Here is a 16131-nt window from a genome sequence, read left to right on the forward strand (position 1 = left end):
AGTTTGCAACTTAATTCCAATTCAGCAGTCTCTCATTGGAGTCTGTTTTTGAAGGTTTTTTGTTGTAATATTGTGACTTTTAGGTCTGCAATCGAGTGACCAGGGAGATTGAAGTGTTCTCCCACTGGTTTTTGAATGTTATAATTCTTGACGTCAGATTTGTGTCCATTTATTCTTTTATGTAGAGACTGTCCGGTTTGGCCAATGTACGTGGCAAAGGGGCATTGCTGGCACATGATGGCATATATCCCATTGGTAGATGTGCAGGTGAACAAGCCTCTGATAGTTTGGCTGATGTGATTAGGCCCTATGATGGTGTCCCCTGAATAGATATGTGGACAGAGTTGGCAACGAGCTTTGTTGCAAGGATAGGTTCCTGGGTTAGTGTTTTTGTTGTGTGGTTGTTGGTGAGTATTTGCTTCAGGTTGGGGGGCAGTCTGTAAGCAAGGACTGGCCTGTCTCCCAAGATCTGTGAGAGTGAGGGATCGTCCTTCAGGATAGGTTGTAGATCCTTGATGATGCGCTGGAGAGGTTTCAGTTGAGGGCTGAAGGTGATGGCTAGTGGCATTCTGTTACTTTCTTTGTTGGGCCTGTCCTGTAGTAGGTGACTTCTGGTTACTCTTCTGGCTCAGTATGTTTCTTCACTTCAGCAGGTGGGTATTGTAGTTGTAAGAATGCTTGATAGAGGTCTTGTAGGTGTTCGTCTTTGTCTGAGGGTTTGGAGCAAATGCGGTTGTATCTTAGAGCTTGGCTGTAGACGATGGATCGTGTGGTGTGGTCTGGGTGAAAGCTGGAGGTATGTAGGTAGGAATAGCGGTCAGTAGGTTTCCAGTATAGGGTGGTGTTTATGTGACCATCGCTTATTAGCACTGTAGTGTCCAGGAAGTGGATCTCTTTTGCGGACTGGTCCAGGCTGAGGTTGATGGTGGGATGGAAATTGTGGAAATCATGGTGGAATTCCTGAAGGGCTTCTTTTCCATGGGTCCAGATGATGAAGATGTCATCAATGTAGCGCAAGCAGAGTAGGGGCATTAGGGGACGAGAGCTGAGGAAGCGTTGTTCTAAGTCAGCCATAAAAATGTTGGCATACTGTGGGGCCATGTGGGTACCCATCGCAGTGCCACTGATTTAAAGGTATACATTGTCCCCAAATGTGAAATAGTTATGGGTGAGGACAAAGTCACAAAGTTCAGTGACCAGGTTTGCCATGACATTATTGGGGATACTGTTCCTGATGGCTTGTAGTCCATCTTTGTGTGGAATGTTGGTGTAGAGGGCTTCTACATCCATAGTGGCCAGGATGGTGTTTTCTGGAAGATCACCAATGGATTGTAGTTTCCTCAGGAAGTCAGTGGTGTCTTGAAGATAGCTAGGAGTGCTGGTAGCGTAGGGCCTGAGGAGAGAGTCTACATAGCCAGACAGTCCTGCTGTCAGGGTGCCAATGCCTGAGATGATGGGGTGTCCAGGATTTCCAGGTTTATGGATCTTGGGTAGCAGATAGAATACCCCTGGTTGGAGTTCTAGGGGGTGTGTATGTGCAGATTTGTTCTTGTACTTTTTCAGGGAGTTTCTTGAGCAGATGGTATAGTTTCTTTCGGTAACCCTTTGGGATCAGAGGATAATGGCTTGTAGAATGTGGTGTTAGAGAGCTGCCTAGCCTCTTATTCATATTCCAACCTATTCATGATGATGACAGCACCTCCTTTGTCAACCTCTTTGATTATGTTGTCAGAGTTGTTTCTGAGGCTGCGGATGGCATTGTGCTCTGCATGGCTGAGGTTATGGGGCAAGTGATGCTGCTTTTCCACAATTTCAGCCCATGCTTGTCGGCAGAACCACTCTATGTAGAAGTCCAGTCTACTAAAACCACACTGGAAGGCAAACAGAGGGCGAAAGAAAAGTACGTATCCGATGAAGTGAGCTGTAGCTCACGAAAGCTTATGCTCAAATAAATTGGTTAGTCTCTAAGGTGCCACAAGTACTCCTTTTCTTTTTACGAATACAGACTAACACGGGGCTGTTACTCTAAAACCTCTCCAGCGCATTATCAAGGATCTACAACCTGTCCTGAAGGACGATCCCTCACTCTCACAGATCTTGCCCGTTGCCAACTCTGCCCACGTGTCTATTCAGGGGACACCATCATAGGACCTAATCACATCAGCCACTCTATCAGAGGCTTGTTCGCCTGCACGTCTACCAATGGGATATATGCCATCATGTGCCAACAATGTCCCTCTGCCATGTACGTTGGCCAAACCGGACAGTCTCTACATAAAAGAATAAATGGACACAAATCTGACGTCAAGAATTATAACATTCAAAAACCAGTGGGAGAACACTTCAATCTCCCTGGTCACTCGATTGCAGACCTAAAAGTCACAATATTACAACAAAAAACCTTCAAAAACAGACTCCAATGAGAGACTGCTGAATTGGAATTAAGTTGCAAACTGGACACCATTAAATTAGGCTTGAATAAAGACTGGGAGTGGATGGGTCATTACACAAAGTCAAACTATTTCCCCATGCTTATCCCCCCCCCACCACACACACAGTTACTCTCACCTTCTTGTCAACTGTTGGAAATGGGCCATTCTGATTATCACTATAAAAAGTTTTTTTTCCTGCTGCTGGTAATAGTTCACCTTAATTGATCGCTCTCATTATAGTGTGTATGGCAACACCCATTTTTTCATGTGTTCTCTGTGTGTGTGTGTATATATATATATATATAGAATCTTCCTACTGTATTTTCCACTGTATGCATCCGATTAAGTGGGTTTTAGCCCAGGAAAGCTTATGCTCAAATAGATGTGTTAGTCTCTAAGGTGCCACAAGTACTCCTCGTTCTTATTACTGGCTTTTGTGGTTTTAAGGGGGATCCTCTTTTTCTTAGTGTAACCAGGGGCTTGTTAAATCCTGGCACTTTCTAAGTGAAGGAATTAAGCGGACATGCTTGTCCATGCTTGGTGTCTTGTTTTGATTGGCTAATTAAGTGGTTGACTTTCCATTTACCTGCCTTGTTACTTTTCAGGAAAGTTTTGGATCTGTAAACAGTGCCTGGTGCAAGGGAACAAGCCAAAGCTGCTACTTGATTGCCTGTTGGGTAACTACCTCAGTAAAGCAAGTAGTGATACCCAGGAGCCTTCTGGTGAATATATGAACACTAAAGTAAAGTTTTGGAAATAGCTTTAGTGTTGCAATAGTATTTGCCAACAGTCAGTTCCTCCGGCATCACTGCCTGGTTTGTTGTACAGCTCTGTTGTCAGCTGTCAAATGAAGTAAACAGCAGTAATTTCTGGTTTCTTTTTCTTCCAGGTTTGGGGGAGGCATGGTGGTTTTTTTTTTTTTTTTTAGGAGCTTGAGACATGGCTTCCCCACTAAAAACCTGTAACCTTCTGATTTGTTTACTTTTTTAATAATATAACGGGGAGAACAGAACCTCCTATGTTTTCATGTGCCAGATGACATTTAAATGTTTTGTTTCATTCAGCAAATAAAATTACATTACAGGCCCAATATCGAGTAAGACTAAGGAGGCATGTTTTGGCACTTGGAATTTCCTGGGAAAAATTATACTGAAACTTTTCATGCTTGGTCTAAACCCATATGTGAAGTGCGTGTGTGGTGTTTGGTTTTTTTGGCAGTGAAGGAGAGGGAAAGAGGTAAGGGAGGAGGAGGAAGCTCTGTATTCTTATAAAGGTGTTTGAGGTATTTCACATGTTTGGAGAACAAAAATCCATGCTGGGTATGAACTTTTTAAAATTAAGCCACTTTTGTTGTCTTAAGGCAAAAACAGCATCCAGATGATATTTTAAGCCTCGCTTTTGGACAGTAATTAGTCAAACAAAATTTAACCAAAATTTCTGAAGCAAAACACTGTCTCCTTTTGGAATGAGAACAAATCATAAGGAATTTCAGCCCACTGTTTAACTCTGTATATAATCTTAATTATATAATTACAGCATTTGACCTGTTTGCTCTGGTATGAGTATATTTATTGGCAAGAGAGCTGTTCTTGGGGGATTTGTTTAACCCCTGTTATAGATTTGTTGACTCTGGAACGTGTAGTCTGAGCTGTGATTAAAATCAACACCAGGAACAGAAGAAAGCTTTCCTGAAGTGTCATTATGTGGAAATTATAGTCCCTGCAGGCACTTAGGAAAGTGAGTCAGTGGTACTACACGCATATTTAAAGTGAATCAAACACAAGTATTTGTAAAATCAGTGTCATAGTGATCACTGGGTCTTAAAGACTGTTGAACAGAATATACTAGGAAGCAGGTATGTTTGCAGAGTGCCTCAAAGAAACTTTTTGATGTTGTGTAGTTAGTCTTAAATCCACATCAAAGTTCCTAAATTAATGTTAGTCATGGAAAAATCATTTACTGTTCAAAGAAGAATGTTTGTTTCCTTCTTAAACTTGAGCAACATAAATTATACTGTATTCAACTTTTAAAAAAATAGCATACACACAACTAAATATTTTTGTATGATGTCATTCTGAGTTGATATCCATTTTCAACTGGAACAGATGATAATGCTTAGGTTAAAAATATTTCCATGAAAATTACTGTTAACCTGCAGTTAACAACAATATTTGGGGTTCATTCTGTACTACAAGGACTTTAATCTAATAGAAAGGAAGTCCGTGTATATTCATTGTAGCAGGGTTTCATTGGATGGACCATTATTGATAAAATTCCTGATTCCAGTTATCAAAAACCAGTTTCACAAAATTCTACTTGCTTGCTCACTCATCAAAAAATGTACTTCAATTTGACAAACACTATCGTGAGCTGTAGCTCACGAAAGCTCATGCTCAAATAAATTGGTTAGTCTCTAAGGTGCCACAAGTACTCCTTTTCTTTTTGCGAATACAGACTAACACGGCTGTTACTCTGAAACCTATCTTTTCTTTATTGTTATTACTCTCACTGTGAGGATGAATAAGCAGAATGATATGCCTGGAATGGTAAGTCAGCTTTGTAAGGCTGACATAAACCTAAGTTTTCAAGGGTGATCAGATAAATGTTACTTGCTGGAAGAATCTGCAGGTATCTTCAGAATCAAAGTATCTTCAGAATCAAAGCCTGTATCAATTATTTGCTTCATAGCACAATTTCTTGGCTTCTTTCTTTCCTTCTTGAGAGAGTCCCTTAGATAGGCCGCCTCCTTGATGGCTATGAAAAGCTACACAAATACTGGGAGGAAATCCACTGAGAATTATTCAGTGAGGTCTGTACTGAACATTCCTGCCTGATTAGCAAAAAGCTTACTGCCAAATATTTACATCGTATCTGTCATAGAAAAACAGTAAAAAACCCACCTCCTTATAATTAGTCATTTTAATCCTATGGAGGGAGGACCTGGTCTGACCAGAAAGGAGTGTATTTAAAAAGAAAAAAAGAGAGCCAAACTTATGTGTGGTTTTTGTTTTTGTGTAGAAGAGGACAAATTGGTGACTTACAGCTGGCGTAAGCCATTGAATTAAGAAATTTTCTAGAAGTTCCCAGAACTCTGCTTTGGTTGGGGGTGGGAGGCAAGCAATTACACCTCTTGACTCAAGACTAAACATTAAGGGGAATGGATGCAAGATGTTTCTATCATAAGGCGGTGGCCAATATTTGTCGCTTTATTTAAAAAGAATGCTGAGCTAATGTGATTGATTTTGTATTAATTTTCACATCCAAAAAATATAGATGGAATTACAGCTACTTATAGCTAGTATGTTACCAAATATCACACATTTCACAGGAGATCCAATAAAATTATGTAACTTTACGCTTATCAAAGCTGCAAGATCATACAATACAAAATCAGACAATATTACACAGACATAACCTATTAAGGGGGGATAATAACAATAGAGATATTCAAATAGACACACAAAAAAAAGGGGATGGGCGGGGGAAGAGGGAAAGGAAAAGTGGAGCGGTCAAGTGGAATGCCGTTCTTTGAACTATCTCAACATTCTTTATCCAAGTATATCAAGAAATAGAGACCTCCATTTCTTTGAATTCTCTCAATTGTTTTCTACACTGATAAGCTATTGTTTCTTTGGCTGCTAACTCAGACAGGTCTGAATACCACTGCTCTATTATTGGCATAAGTCTACTCCTTTTTTGTAAAATCATGTGTTTGATGAACATTACAGCCCTCAAGAACTAAAATATTTGTGGTGAAGTTGAACCCACTGCAGTAGGCACATAACCTATGATATAACTTCAGCTGGGATTTGGTTGCTGAAGCCAAGCACTATTTTTACTCGTGTCCACCTCTTTCCATGGTGTCTGACTGTTGGACAGTCCCATAACATATGCATGAGGGCTCCTTTTTCTTTATTACAGCACGCACAGACATCTGAAGACGGGGCCCCCGTCTTGCACAACCTCTGGGATGCAATACATTTTGAATAGAATCTTTTGCTATATCAGGCATAGCTTGAGATCCACAGGGCCATTTTTAACATTCTGTAATATGCCCTGCCATTGGGAATCTTTCTAAGGGCTGTGATAACTCTCCTTCCCATGCTTTCATAAAGAACTCCAGACTAGTGGAGTTCTCTTCAGTAGTAATGCATACATAGTGGACATAGGCCTGGATAGTCTGTGAAGCATTTCTAAAGTACCCAGTAGCTCTGGGGCATCTGGACCAAACTGATTTGTTAGCAGTTGTCTTAGCTGCAAGTTCTGCTAGTCCATTGAGGGTGGCAGGTCATATCAGAAATGTAGGATTGGAAGGGACCTTGAGAGGTCAAGTTCATGCCACAGCACTGAGGCAGGACCAAGTAAACCTAGCCCATCCCTGACCGGTGTTTGTCCAACCTGTTCTTAAAAACCTTCAATGATGGTGATTCAACAGTGTCTCTTGGAAGCCTATTCCAGAGCTTAACTACCCTTATAGTTAAGTCTTTCCTAATACCTAATTTAAAATTGCCTTGTTTCAGGTTAAGCACATTACATCCACTGAAGGCAGGACAAGAAGTATAGAACAATTGATCACAGTCCTCTTTATAGCAGCCCTTAATATATTGAAGATCGTTATTGGGTCCCTCCTCAGTCTTTTCAAGGTTAAGTATGTCCAGATTTTTTAACTTTTCCTCACGAGACAGGTTTTCTAAACCTTTTATCGTTTTTGTTACTATCCTCTGTACTCTGTCCAATTTTTCCACGTTTCCTAAACTTTGGTGCCCAAAATTGGAGACAGTGCTCCAGCTGAGGCCTCACCTGTTCCAAGCAGAGCAGGACAGTTACCTCCTGTGTCTGACATACTACTTTTCTGTTAGTACACCCCAGAATATTTTCATTTGGCACAGCTGCATCATGTTTACTCAGATTCCATTTGTGATCCAGTATAACTTCCAGATCCTTTTCAGCAGTGCTACCACCTAGCCGGTTATTCCTCATTTTATAGATGTGCATTTGATTTTTGCCTTCCTAAGTGAAGTACTTTGCACTTGTCTTTTATTGAATTTTGTTGATTTAGGACCAATTCTCCAATTTACGGTCCTTTTGAATTCTAATCCTGTACTTCAGTGTGCTTGCAACCCTTTCCAGCATTGTGTCACCTACAGATTTTATAAGCATACTTGCCATTCTGTTATCCAGTCATTAAGGAAAATACTGATTTTTCCAGGCCCAGAAATTGCTCCTGAAGGACCCCACTAGATATGTTCTCCCAGCCTGACAGCACATCTTTAACTTTTTGAGTACAGTCTTTCAGCCAGCTGTGCACCTACTTTATAGTAATTTCATGTGGACCTCATTTCTCTTATTTGCTTATGAGAATGTCATGTGGGATTTTGTGAAAAGCCTTACTAAAATCAAGATACATCACATACTATTGCTTCCACCCATCCAGTAATGCTGTCAAAGAAGGAAATGAGGTTGGTTTGGCATGATTTGTTTTTGACAAATCTGTGCTGGCTATTCCTTATAACCTCATTGCCCTCCAAGTGCTTATAAACAGATTGTTTAATAACTTGTTCCAGTATCTTTCTAGGTATCAAAGTTAAGCTGACTGGTCTATAATTCCACAGGTCCTCTTAGTACCTATAGGGGCATTAAAAAGGGGAATGTTTGCCCTTTTCCAGTCTTCTGGGATGTCCCCTATCCCCCAGGAGTTCTCAAAGATAATTGCTAATGGTTCTGAGATTTTCGGCAAGTTCCTTAAGTACCCTAAGATGAATTTCATCAGGCCCTGCTGATATGAATACATCTAATTTGTCTAAATATTCTGTAACCTGTTCTTTCCCTATTTTGGTTTCCGTTTCTTCCCCCTTGTTGTTAATATGAATAGTATTGCTTCAGTGTTAGAAAAGCCACAAAGGTCTCATCCTTGACTAATTGGAAAATACATATGATGCCCTTGCTCAGCCAGTTCCTCCAAATTATAGGTTTTTTTCCCAATTTGCAAGTCTGGGTTACCCCATTTCGATGCTTTTGCATGACAGCAAGGATGAAATTGATACTTTTTAGCTAGGGTAACTTAAACCCTTTTGGGAGGCCACCATTCTTATAGGCCCCTTATTTTTCTCTACCAGACGAAGAGAGGAACCAGGCACACCTGCAGGGGGATGTATCTATTCATTTTCTACCCATGTGGGTATAAGGATGTTAGCATGCTGGAACCAATTTGACATGACATGATAAAAGCATAATAGTAATTATATGAATCTCTGAGCCCAACCCCCCCGTTGACTATAGGGAAATGGACTTTTCTAAGTGATAACTCTGGGTGTTGATCAGCTAATTTTGGAGTTGAAATAGCTCCCCTGTGAATGAAAGACAGATTTGTTCTTCCTCTGGAACAAGTTATGGATAAATTCCCCAGCAAAATGGGGCCTTATTCCAGGTTTTAAAATACTTGGTAGACACCTGTGGTCTGATGGGTTACATTTACAAGTCTAGCAATGTCTAGGGATAATGTCCATGTGAGAAGCCTAGTTTAAACTTTCTGCCAGTTCCTAGTGGGATCTTGTATCAGCCTCTCACTAGCAGCTATCTAAGGGCCAAATCCTGAAACTGGATCTTTATAGGTAGACTCATGATTCTGTGTGGAGCCTCATTGAATGTTATGGTGCTTTGCAGTTGCCCTAGGTTTGAAACTGGTTCCCCTGCATCCTCCTCTCAAGCTGCTGGAAGAGGAAAAGTACCTTGGGGAATATTCCCCTATTGCAAGCAGTGATCTCAGCACAAAGGTAGATGGGGAACAACTGTACTCTATTACGATGTCATCTACCACTGCTCAGATCAGATCTAAATGACACTGATAAAAACATTAGTGTCTGTCTGAACCCTACCTATGCTAGTATTCCACTGGTGGAGCTGCACCGGTGGTTACTGACAAGGTGGGAGACTGTCTGTGGGCAACAAGTCTTCTGTATTTCGGTTTCACTGTCTTTCTCCATCTTTAGAGGTGAACTGGGGAGAAGTGGTACCTATTGCACTACCCTCCCTGTGTCACTTTTTAAGGTCTGTTTACCCTAAGTAACTCCAGTACTTGCCTCTGCTGAGTTTTCCCAAACAGGGGCAGCATGAAATCAACATGAATCTTGTCAGTGATTGAGAACCTTCCCCATAGCCCTAGCCGTGAAACTGATCAGCTTGGTTAATATCGGTCTCCTTCCAAAGTCTGCAGGTGCTGATAATATTTATCCTTTTATTTTGGTTCACATTTGGAAGTTTTTCTTCAGTCTTTAGTGCAAGAAACTTGATTTGCAATTTCTGCGGAAGTTGATTTAAGTCCCTGTGTTTGCCAGGGAAAACTGGTCACTTCCCAATGATAAGTGGGTTTTCCAGGCTTTGACCCTAACCTCATCTTTCCCTTTTCTACACACATTAGACTTCCATATTTCTGAAAGTACTTCGTGAACCAGCATCTAGTAACAACTAGAATTGTCTTTAGAATGGCAGTTAGTTAATTATAGTCTGCCTGCATGCAGGGTGACATTGGTGTCAATGGAGGGAAACTGCCTGCATCTCTTTCTTGATAAAGATAAGTGGTAATGGTAGTACTACTGGGATCCAGGGCTGAGGAAGATACAACTTGAGCAAGAAATACTTGAGTGTTAAATGTGACTTTTATTGGACTTAATATAAAATATGTAAGTAGCACTTTTCTTGTGTGGCTGGCTTTTCTTTACACTTAGTTCCCACTAGCTTGATACTAGAGACCTTTTGGGACTGTATACTTTACTTTTGTTTTTTGCCTCCTCCCCCGCTGTTCCCGGAAACTATTGTAGGTTATTACACTCTTATTAAATGTAATACTCAAATAGGGAGAGAGCCTGTAGATAAACAAGTGTTTCTAATGTTTAATTAGAACACCTGTTAACTTGGAATATCCGAGAACTATGCAGTGTTGACATAACATGCTATAGTACTAATACTTAAAATTGTACATCTTCAAAGTGCTGTGTAAACACTAACATCTCTATTTGTCCCCATTCTCAGAGTCCATCTTGATGGTACTTTGAGTACATTGTATATATTATTGCATAGAACAGGATGTGCTTTTTTAATTTTATTTTTACTGCAATATTTAGAGGATGGCATTGAGGAGTTTCCTGCATTAGAGTAATGTTAAGCATTATGATATACATCAATTACAGAAGTAAAGGTTTGGGCATAGAAGGGTAAAAGGATTCTTAAGTGATATTGAAGACAGTGCTTTCTTTAATTGTCGTCATAGCATCAAAGAGCAAACCTTATCATGCCTCTGTTTTTATCAGAAAACACCAATACTCTTTTTTTCAGTAAAATCAACATAATTAAAACACCATGTGTAACTGTTCGCCCCCTCCCCCCCCCCCCCATAATGCACATTACCACCCTCAAACTCAGCATGTGAAATTACATAGAATGGAAGAACTGCCATACTGGGTCAGACAAATGGTTCATCTGGCTCTTTATCCTGTCTCCAACAGTGGCCTGTACCCGAGCTTTGTGGGAGTGTACAGAACAGTACAGTTGGAATGTTCCACCCCTGTATTCCCTCCCCGGCTTCTGGTAGTCAGAGGTTTAGGGTCATCTGAGCATGGGGTTGCATCCCTGACCATCTTGGCTAATAGCCGTTGACGGAGCTATTCCCTTATCTAGTGGTTTTTTTTTGTTTTGTTTTTTAACCTAATTTATACTTTTGGCCATCACAACATCCCACAGGTTAATTGTGTGCAGTGTGGAAAAAGTACTTCCTCTTATTTGTGTTAAATGTGCTGTCTGTTAATTTTATTGAGTGATCCCTGGTTTTTGTATTTTGTGTGTGTGTGTGTGTGTGAGAGAGAGAAAGGGTAAATAAATAACACTTCTCTATTCACTCTTTCCAGACCATTCATGATTTTATAGATCTCTATCACATTTCCCCCTTCATCATCTTTTTTCCCCTCTAAGATGAACAGGCCTAATCTTTTTTGTCTTTCTTTATATTGAAGACATACCATACTCATGATTATCTCTGTTGCCTTTCCAGTTCCTCTGTATCAGTGGTTCTGAAACTTTTGTACTGGTGACCCCTTTCAGATAGCAAGCCTCTGAGTGTGACCCCTCCCCCCCTTATAAATGAAAAGCACTTTTTAATATATTTAACACCGTGTTAAATGCTGGAGGCAAAGCGAGATTTGGGGTGGAGGCTGACAGCTTGTGACCCTCCATGTAATAACTTCGTGGGGCCATTTAGGGATCTGGGGCAAAAATTGGGGATTGGTCCTGCTTTGAGCAGGGGGTTGGACTAGATGACCTCTTGAGGTCCCTTCCAACCCTGATATTCTATGATTCTATGATATCCTTTTGAGATGGGGCCAACAGAACTGAATACAGTATTCGTGGTGACAGGTTTCAGAGAAGCAGCCATGTTAGTCTGTATCCGCAAAAAGAACAGGAGTACTTGTGGCACCTTAGAGACTAACAAATTTATTTGAGCATAAGCTTTCCTGGGCTACAGCCTACTTCATCAGATGCATAGAATGGAACATATAGTAAGAGGATATATATACATACAGAAAATATGAAAAGGTGGAAGTTGCCAGACCAACTCTAAGAGGCTAATTAATTAAGATGAGCTATTATCAGCAGGAGAAAAAAACTTTTGTAGTGATAATCAAGATGGCCCATTTCAGACAGTTGGTAAGAGGTGTGAGGATGCTTAACATGGGGAAATAGATTCAATTAGTGTAATGACCCAGCCACTCTCAGTCTCTATTCAAGCCTGAGTTAATGGTATCTAGTTTGCAAATCAATTCAAGTTCAGCAGTTTCTCCTTGGAGTCTGTTTTTGAAGCTTTTCTGTTGCAAAATTGCCACCTTTAAGTCTGTTACTGAGTGACCAGAGAGGCTGAAGTGTTCTCCTACTGGTTTTTGAATGTTATGATTCCTGATGTCAGATCTGTGTCCATTTATTCTTTTGCATAGAGACTGTCTGGTTTGGCCAGTGTACATGGCAGAGGGACATTGCTGGCACATGATGGCATATATCACATTGGTAGATGTGCAGGTGAACGAGCCTCTGATATTGTGGCTGATGTGATTAAGTCCTATGATGGTGTCACTTTGAATAGATATGTGGACAGAGTTGGCATCAGACTTTTTGCAAGGATAGGTTCCTGGGTTAGTGTTTTTGTTGTGTGGTGTGTGGTTGCTGGTGAGTATTTCCTTCAGGTTGGGGGGCTGTCTGTAAGCGAGGACTGGTCTGTCTCCCAAGATCTGTGAGAGTGAGGGATCGTCTTTCAGGATAGGTTTTTAGAGAACTATGCACAGTGACTCCAAGATCTTTCTTGGGTTCTAAGTTAGCTGTTAGCACTCATCATTATCATAGAATATCAGGTTGGAAGGGATCTCAAGAGGTCATCTAGTCCAACCCCCTGCTCAAAGCGGGACCAATCCCCAACTAAATCATCGCAGCCAGGGCTTTGTCAAGCCTGACCTTAAAAACCTCAAAGGAAGGTGTCAGGGTTCCCTCCCCACTCTGAACTCTAGGGTACAGATGTGGAGACCCGCATGAAAGACCCCTAAGCTTATTTCTACCAGCTTAGATTAAAACTTCCCCAAGGCACAAATTTTTTTGCCCTTGGAGGGTACGCTGCCATCACCAAGTGATTGAACAAAGAATCAGGGAAAGGACCACTTAGAGTTCCTATTCCCCCAAAATATCCCCCCAAGCCCTTACACCCCCTTTCCTGGGGAGGCTTGAGAATAATATCCTAACCAATTGGTTACAAAGTGATCACAGACCCAAACCCCTGGGTCTTAGGACAATAGAGAAATCAGTCAGGTTCTTAAAAGAAGGATTTTATTTAAAAAAAAAAAAAAGATAAAAATCACCTCTGTAAAATCAGGATGGAAAATAACTATACAGGGTAACAAAAGATTCAAAAACCAGCAGAACTTCCTTTAGGCTTAGTTTCAAAGTTACAAAAAACAGAATAAACCTCCCTCCAGCAAAGGAAAAATTCACAAGCAGAACAAAAGATAATCTAACACACCTTGCCTGGCTTTTACTTACAATTTTTGTAAGATGAGAGACTTTCAGGATGGTTTATAGGAGAAGGAGTTTTCTGATGTGATGCTTCTTTGCTTCCCAAGAGAACACTCACAACAAAGCCTTCCCCCCCGCCCAAGATTTGTAAGTATCTTCTTTCCCCATTGGTCCTTTTGGTCAGGTGCCAACCAGGTTATTTGAGCTTCTTAACCCCTTACAGGTAAGGAGGAATTTTAGGCTACCCTTAGCTGTATGGTGATGACAGAAGGAGGTTCCACCATCTCCCTACAACCATATGTGTAGTTGGGATTATTTTTTTCCAATATGCATTACTTTGTATTTATCAGTGTTGAATTTCATCTGTCATTTTTTCTGCAGAGTCACCCAGTTTTGTAAGATCATAGAATATTAGGGGTTGGGAGAGATCTCAGGAGATCTAGTCCAATCCCCTGCCCAAAGCAGGACCAACACCAACAAAATCATCCCAACTAAGGCTTTGTGAAGCCAAGCCATTAAAACCTCTAAGGATGGACATTCCACCACTGCCCTAGGTAACCCATTCCAGTGCTTCACCACCCTCCTAGTGAAATAGTGTTTCCTAATATCCAACCTAGACCTCCCCCACTGCAACTTGAGACCATTGCTTCTTGTTCTGATGTCTGCCACCACTGAGAACAGCCTAGCTCCATCCTCTTTGGAACCCCCCTTCAGGTAGTTGAAGTTTGCTATCAAATCCCCCCCTCACTTTTCTCTTCTGCAGACTAAATAACCCCAGTTCCCTCAGCCTCTCCTTGTAAATCATGTGCCCCAGCCACCTAATCATTTTCATTGCCCTCCGCTGGACTCTCTCCAATTTGTCCACATTTCTTCTGTAGTGAGGGAACCAAAAGTGGATGCAATACTCCAGGTGTGGCCTCACCGTGCTGTGTAGAGAGGAATAATTACTTCCCTCGATCTGCTGGCAATGCTCCTACTAATACAGCCCAATATGCTGTTGGCCTTCTTGGCAACAAGAGCACACTGCTGACTCATATCCAGCTTCTCGTCCACTGTAGTCCCCGGGTCCTTTTCTGCAGAACTGCTGCTTAGCCAATCGATCCCCAGCCTGTAGTGGTGAATGGGATTCTTCCTTCCTAAGTGCAGGACACTTCACTTGTCCTTGTTGAACCTCATCAGATTTCTTTTGGCCCAATCCTCCAATTTGTCTAGGTCACTCTGACCCTATCCCTACCCTCCAGCATATCTACCTCTCCCCCTTAGTGTCTTAGCTTAGTGTCTTCTGTGAACTTGCTGAGGGTGCAGTTAATCCCATCGCTGATAAAGATGTTGAACAAAACCGACCCCTGGGGTACTCCGCATGATACTGGCTGCCAACTAGACATCGAGCTGTTGATCACTACCCATTGAGCCCGACAATCTAGCTTGCTTTCTAACCACCTTATAGTCCATTCATCCAATCCATACTTCTTTAACTTGCTGGCAAGAATACTCTGGGAGACCGTATAAAAAGCTTTGCTAAAATCAAGATATATCTCATCCACTGCTTTCCCCATATCCACAGAGCCAGTTATCTCATCCTAGAAGGCAATCAGGTTGGTCAGGCATGACTTGCCCTTGGTGAATCCTTGTTGACTGTTCCTGATCACCTTCCTCTCCTCCAAGTGCTTCAAAATGGGTTCTTTGAGGACCTGCTCCATGATTTTGCTGGGGACTGAAGTGAGGCTGACCGGTCTGTAGTTCCCCAGGTTCTCTTTCTTCCCTTTTTAAAATATGGGCACTATATTTGCCTTTTTCCAATCATCCGGGACCTCCCCCGGTCGCCACAAATTTTCAAAGATAATGGCCAATCACATCAGACAACTCCCTCAGCACCCTTGGATGCATTAGATCTGGACCCAGGGACTTGTGCACTTCCAGCTTTTCTAAATAGTCCTTAACCTGTTCTTTCATCACTGATGGCTGCTCACCTCCTCCCCCCAGTGCAGCAGTCTGGGAGCTGACCTTGTCTGTGAAGACAGAGGCAAAAAAGGCATTGAGTACTTCAGCTTTTTCCACATCATCTGTCACTATGGGTATGTCTACACTATGAAATTAGGTCGAATTTATAGAAGTCGGGTTTTTAGAAATCGGTGTTATATATTCGAGTGTATGTGTCCCCACAGAAAATGCTCTAAGTGCATTAAGTGCATTAACTCAGCGGAGCGCTTCCACAGTACCGAGGCAAGCGTCGACTTCCAGAGTGTTGCACTGTGGGTAGCTATCCCACAGTTCCCGCAGTCTCCGCTGCCCATTGGAATTCTGGATTGAGATCCCAATGCCTGATGGGGCTAAAACATTGTTGCGGGTGGTTCTGGGTACATGTCGTCAGGCCCCCCTTCCCTCCCTCTCTCCGTGAAAGAAAGGGCAGACAATCGTTTTGTGCCTTTTTTCCTGGGTTACCCGTGCAGACGCCATACCACGGCAAGCATGGAACCCACTCAGCTCACCGTCACCGTATGTCTCCTGGGTGCTGGCAGATGTGGTACTGCATTGCTACACAGCAGCAGCAACCCATTCCCTTGTGACAGCAGACGGTACAGTAGGACTGGTAGCCATCATCGTCATGTCCGAGGTGCTCCTGGTCGCCTCTGTGAAGTCGATCAGGAGCGCCTGG

At 41.9% G+C, this 16131-nt stretch overlaps 1 protein-coding gene across 2 annotated transcripts in view; it reads left to right on the forward strand.

The window, feature by feature from the left end:
* Positions 1 to 16131, forward strand: part of SACM1L (SAC1 like phosphatidylinositide phosphatase) — a 63331-nt gene that overhangs the window by 1111 nt on the left and 46089 nt on the right. The gene's annotated exons all lie outside the window — the stretch shown is intronic.

Source organism: Eretmochelys imbricata, chromosome 2 (assembly GCF_965152235.1).
Source record: "Eretmochelys imbricata isolate rEreImb1 chromosome 2, rEreImb1.hap1, whole genome shotgun sequence".
In the NCBI taxonomy this organism is placed as follows: Eukaryota; Metazoa; Chordata; order Testudines; family Cheloniidae; genus Eretmochelys; species Eretmochelys imbricata.